The following is a 6,579-nucleotide window of genomic DNA, read 5'->3' as shown; positions in this document are numbered from 1 at the left end:
TTCTTTACATTGTTTTACTTAAAAGGTCTTCGTTCACCGTGTTTTGAAACAAAGTGGACGTCAGCCATGCTCAAACTTTATTATCGGACACAGTCTTGTTTTTCTTCGGTGCAGTTGATATTCATCAGTGTAAATATATGGGGTGACCTTTATTTCATACATAGGTTCTAAATCCAGACCTGCGCCGATCTCTCAGGTGTAAATACACAGAAGTCAAAATAATGAAGCAATGTATTTATTTTTATTTTTTTATGGAAATGCACAAGTCAGCCTTTGGGGAATATGTAAAGGTTAAAATGAAATACAGTGTTTTGGCCATTTTTTGTCTTTATGATTTTGTCAGGGTTTTATTGCATCGAAATGATTTAATTTCACATGCGACCAAAACAAATGTCTGTGTTCAATTGCGCTCTGTGATAAACTATCTCCCAATGCAGAGCCCAGAACACCAAAACCGCGTCGCGTGGCTGGATAATAGAATGACAAATCAAAGCAGATGTAATGACACAGAGGGGATGATAAAATGACAGAATCATCACTCTGCAGCACCGACCCCACAAAGCAGGCCTTGTTCTAAGTAGTACAGCATGCTGTTGCGGAGTTCGCACATGTTCAGCCTTAATCTTAACAACTACATGCACATCGGTGAGCCTTATTTCAATCCATACTCAAACCTCGTTCCTGAAATCAGGCCCCATCCTTTAAATATCTCATTTAAGGGCAAAAAAGCCTTAAATAGGTCCTCATTTGCCTGTTTTATATATATATGAAGACACTATTCTAACATTCATTCCCTGGAGTCGTAACCTAATTGTAGCATAAATGCAGTTTGACCTAAAATTTATCTTGAACCTTTACATTAAAAGCACACTGCTTCCTAAAACCTCTTTTATACCAATTTTGCTACTAATGCCAAGCTTCAGAACTTGTTGGATCAGCAAGCGTGAGACTTTAGTACAAGGTAAAAGCATTTTTTATTGTAACCATGGCTAAACCTAAAGTGTAACCTCAGTCCTCTTATAGTGGATTTATAGTTGTTTAAGGGATTAGAGCTTATCTACGGAGCCTCCACATGTAATCACCACGGCTACACTGTGTGATACTCTGGAGCTGATGTGCACATTCTCCAAACTGTGGCTGCATGTCAGGGCTCTGGTGGCCATGAAGATACCATGTGGAGGCTAAAAGACGTGACTGGGAGATTTAATCAAGAGTGAAGATAGCGTTCACCCCCTGAACCCCAAAACCCTCCAGTAGGTTGGAAAGGCATGTTACATTTAAAAAATCATACCAAAATGACACCATTTATCAGAGAAAGAAAAAGTGAAACTAGACAAAAACATTTAGATTTTTAGTTCTCCAACAGTGCTTCAACTACTGATCTGTGACGTGCTGTTCCATTGGGAACATTAACCCTCCTATTATCTTTGGGGTTAATTTGACCCCTTTCAATGTTTAACATCTCTAAATAAATAACTGACATAATTTTTCATAAAATAATAGGAGGGTTAAAGGGCTATTTACACATAAATTTAGGATTTAATCATGATATTTTCTGGACTTTTAAATTGCTGGAGTAAAATTGAACCCAAGGATGAAAGATGTAATTAAATTTAAAGGTAATAGGAGGGTCGACCAAATCTTAGCGTAAAATGGTGATATTTTTCAAAACCTCTTTATTCTACATATGTCATTTAAAACGTCTCTAAAAATAAATTCGTAGCTCTAGCTAGATTTAGGAAAAAATCCTTGGTGCAACAGAGAAGCTACGACAGGCTCAGCTAATAGTCAAATAACAAATTAAAAGATATCTGTGCTAAACTGCAGGCAATGTTTGGACAACGCTGATAGAAAGCAAGTATGAAGACCAATTAAAAATGCAAGCTGAAAAACATCTACAGTATGTGGCATCACCATTTTTCTTAGCAGTTTTGGTTACACCTAGGATAGAATAGAATAGATTAAAACTTTATTGATCCCTTCGGTGTAAACCTCAGGGAAATTGTTAAGTACCTGTGGGCACTTGCAAAAATATTCTACATGTTGATTTCAATTTATGTTATTTTTCTTTTTTACATTTCTGTAAAGTAAATATTAACTAAAATGTAACTTTTCTTTAATGATTTGTGGCATTAATATTGTGTCATACTACACAGAAGACATTTCTGAGTTCTCTCTCCTTCTAGTCATGGTTGTTTTGTTTCCATAGAGGTGCAGGACTTTATATTGCAGTGAAAAATGAGCCCACAGTGAGTATAAATGTGACAGGAAGTCAAAAAAGCCCACGATTTTTAAAATTTTTTTTTTGGAGTTCAGAGTAGTAGAAGAGTTAAAGAAAGGCAGTAACACATCTGGCAAATTCAGACATAGCTTTTTATATGCTAATACATTTACAACGGAAATAGCACAGTGGTGTGAAAAGCAGTTGTGATATCAGTGGGTGGAACCCACCACTGGACTGTAATTCAGAACTCATACTGTAGGTATCAGCAGACTGCGATTAGCCACTTCTATCGAGGATTCATCCAGCTATAAGAGAGGTGGGGACTGTTATTAGGCCCCAGAATGAACACAAGAACCAGGAGACAAACATCAGCCCTCACACGTACTGCTAAACCAGTCTCACACACACACCATTATATGCTGATCAAACCAACAAAAAGCCAGCAGTGTTTGGCGAGAACATGCTCATTGTGTGAGCTGGTGTCCGATTATGGATTACAGACTCCACCTCAGGGACAATGCAGAGCCCATCCTGAGTTTGAGTTACAGCTTATTTTGCGGTTCCTCTGTAGTAAGCCCCTTGCATTGATCTCTTGGGGTTGCTGAAACGAGCTCTCCTTTTGCATTCACTTCCCTGAAGGCTGGGCCTAAATTACCTTCTCCCCTCAGTTATCATGCTGGCGCTGCCCTTAAAGCCCCCACATTGCTCAGCGGACTTGACAAAATCACAAGGCTTTCAACCGTTTTCTGGCCCTCCACTGCGTACATTTTGACAGGGGCTTTCTGCAGCCTGTAAATGGTTTCCCATCCTGGGGCCAGATGCATAAAAGTCTGTAGATTCACAACTAAAACTGTGTGTACGCACAAAGGCAGAACCGTGCATAAGCAATCTATTCTTGAGATTTATAAAGCCGTGCGTATGCATGGTCCTCTTTGATAAATCTCAATCATTGTGAAATTGTAGGCACATGCACGACCCTGAGCCTGATTTCCATTCATATGTTTAACCATGAATGGATGTCGACACTCCCTTAATTAATCATCTGCTTATAAGAAGGCTGTTTGCATGTCCGGTTAGCAGACAAGGCAATTAAAACAGCAGCAAAGAAGAAGCAAAATCTCACCAGATATGAAACTGAGACCTTAATCGGGAGAAGAAGTAGTGAAAAGGAAATGTGTTTTGTTCGGTGCCCTCAGTTCTGGATTCATGAACAGAAAAAAAGCACTCAATGGAAAATAGCAACAGAGGATATCAGCTCAGTAAATTCAGAGCAAAAAACTGCTGGAAGATGTAAATATGAAATCGTTGGACTCAAACGGGAGGCAAAAATACAAGAAAAAGGTCATAGCAGCTTTATAAACAACAGACGAACACAGAGTCTGTATTTTATGCTGCATGGCTTTACGTAGAACATGTTGGTGGAAGACACGGATGGAGCATGGTGTTGGCTGTTTAATTAAACGAGTTAAAATAAATTCAGCAGTTAATTAATTGATAAAATGTTGCACGGATTCGGGTGACGACCCCGGTGTGTCCCCGAGGGGGGGAGAGGGACGAGTGCACGTGAAGAGTTCCTGATCAAATTTATTGCACGCTCAATTATTTCCAATGCAGTTCGTGAATGCTTGATTACACGTGTTAATGTACTGGTAGGTGTGTGCAAATGGAAAGGAAATATGTGAATATGTAGCTGTTTAGCTACTTATTGTTTATAGATCAGACCCTTGGTGGGCAAAGTTTCTAAGCATAAAACAACAAAAGCTCAATGTGGTGCAGTAGAAACCAGTTCTATTATGGAAATGGTTCCAGGCTCCCAAATCTAAACTAGGCTGATGTCACGTCAAACTTCACTGGTGTGTTTCTCTTCATCTTCCTGACTAACTCGCTTTTTTTCTTTCCAAGCAACTTATCTCTCGCTTGTCTTCTGCTTCTTTGTTTTTCAATCTCCTTACTTTTATCTTTACCCTCTCTGTGACTCTAAGCGTTTCTCTCTTTCTCCCCTTTCTCACCCTCTTTATCTCCTGTGAACATTTCCACTTTTGTCATTCTAATTGTGACAGCTACATCAAAAGTGATAGCTCGCATTTCTGGCATAGATATGAAGCACAATAGTACGCAGGAGCAGCAATTCATACAACGAAACAGCGTTTTACCCAACGCGGTCCTCGGCCAGCAGTTGTTTGGTAGCGTGTGTTGGAGCTGGAGGTGGTTTGAGCCTGTTAAACACCATTTTTACAAGGCACATGAGGAGCAACCTGTGGTTTGAAAAATTGCACACCTCAAATCGCAGCATCCTCCTGAAAAATCCTGGTTTTGTTCCCTTCACTTTCTTGCAATCAGACGGACCCTGATATTGAGGCCCGGCATCTGAAAATCTTTTGACCAGCATGTGGTCCGCTTCAAGCTGCTCTCTCAGCTGTTAGAGTGATAGGGATGGCTCTTCTAGGGTCAAGCGGCGAGTGCCTCCCCCATCAGCTAGAACAAAAATGCTGAGCAGATGCTGTGCCGTCGGGTCCGTCTGTCTGCCTCAGTGTTTGATGGGCCAGTGTTTAGTCAGTCAGTCTACCTTAGCCTTTAATTCGCTAGCATTTAGTTGGTAGGTCTCAATATTTAATGTGCCAGTGTTTAGTTGGTCTGTCTCAGCCTGAGTAAGCACTCAACCATTAAACACTGACAGCTCCTTTCTTGGAAAAGACTTACATCTAACCCTTGACCAGGGTTTGAATCTGATGCTGTCGTCACGTCTGGGGTTTGGTAACGATAATTTTTTTTCAACACCATTTAAGTCCTAGTCCACAAGTACATAGGTATTTTTGAAAATTGTTTTTTTCCCTCTTTCCTACTCAAAAACATCTCAGTCCACATAAAAGATGCAAAAACACAACTCAATCACGGGCAGGCCCAACCAACAGGCTGCAAGATAACCCAATATTGACAACTGAAATCCTTAATACAAACCATTACTGGTTCTGGTATACCAACAATGGTGCATTTGAGGAAATCATATGTGCCACGTCCACCATCGCAAGAAATCGCCTCATGTTTGGAGCTGGATTTCCTTGATGGTATCATGAATTCACAGATGTACTGCTCTGTATTGAAAGAGAACATGCTACCACCATTACATGATCTTAGTTGTCGTGCACTTTACCAACATGACAATGGTCCAAAGCACACATCTAAAGCTGCTGTTTCTGAAGAAGAACAGGGTGAAAGTGATTCAAGTATGTTTGGAACCCAGTCGAACACCTATGAGAAATTCTGAAGAGACAAGTTGAGCATCACTCTTCATCCAGCATCCAGGCTCTAAAAGAGGTCATTGTTGAAGAATGAAAAAAGACAGATGTTGCAATATGTTGCCAACTTGTTCAATCAATGCCAGAAGAGCTGGTGCTGTCTTTAAAAATCATGAAGGTCAAACAAAGTACTCCATGAAGTGGTTTTTGTTGTGAGGTGTATTGATTTTTGCAACAAGTAAGTTGAGTAAAACTGAAGATTTTGTCATGTAAGTTATGTTATTAACCTTACTTTCATGTTATGAGTCAAACAAATGTTCTATAAATCTCAGTTTTGTCAGAATTTTGGAAATTGTACTAATTTATGCCGAGCACTGCACATCTAGGACCCTCCATCAGTCAGTTAGAACTAAAGAAGACTTTGAGATGAGAGGTAAAATGTCTCCAAGTCCAGTTGGCTCCTACTGAATCTTTTAGGAGTTTCTAAATACTTTTTCTTAAAGGTCTATTATCAGTGACCCAAAACTGCATTTGCGTGTGGATGAAAGGTCAAAACTCATATTAAAATCAGTGCTTTAAATAATACCCATGTATGTGTGGACAGGGCCTGAGGGAGCCTCAGCAGTAACAGTAGCTACATGTAGCAAAGTTTAAACTTCTCTGAAGCCACAAATAAACATATTTGGTTAATTAGTTCAAAAGCCAAGGAGTCTGAGCGACTACTAACCATTTTGTGTGGGGACAGTGTTGTGGGTATATTTCTGAACTTCTTTGCCCCTAATCAAGGTTTGTTACATGGTCAGAGCAGCTGCTGTCAACTGTTCCATGATCAATGCTAGAGGGGAAGAGGATCGTTCCTCTTCCACTAACATTTAGAAAAAAAAAAAAAATCTTCAAGACGTCCTTGTTTTAATTAGCTATTGGTGGCCTTTAATGGTCTTGTATTTATTTTAATCTTAGAATTTCACCTTACAAGTTACCTTGTTTCAGTGTTTATACTATTTTCTTTTTTTTTTTTTTCTTTTTAACAAGTTGGTTTTATAAGATTTTACCCTGTCTTGCCTTTGCACGTATTCTTTTTTGCTGCTTGGCTGATAACTTCTACAGCACTTTGGTCAA

The sequence above is a fragment of the Stegastes partitus genome, unplaced genomic scaffold, assembly GCF_000690725.1.
Source record: "Stegastes partitus isolate 25-593 unplaced genomic scaffold, Stegastes_partitus-1.0.2 Scaffold305, whole genome shotgun sequence".
Taxonomy (NCBI): Eukaryota; Metazoa; Chordata; class Actinopteri; family Pomacentridae; genus Stegastes; species Stegastes partitus.
This window is presented reverse-complemented; position numbering follows the sequence as displayed.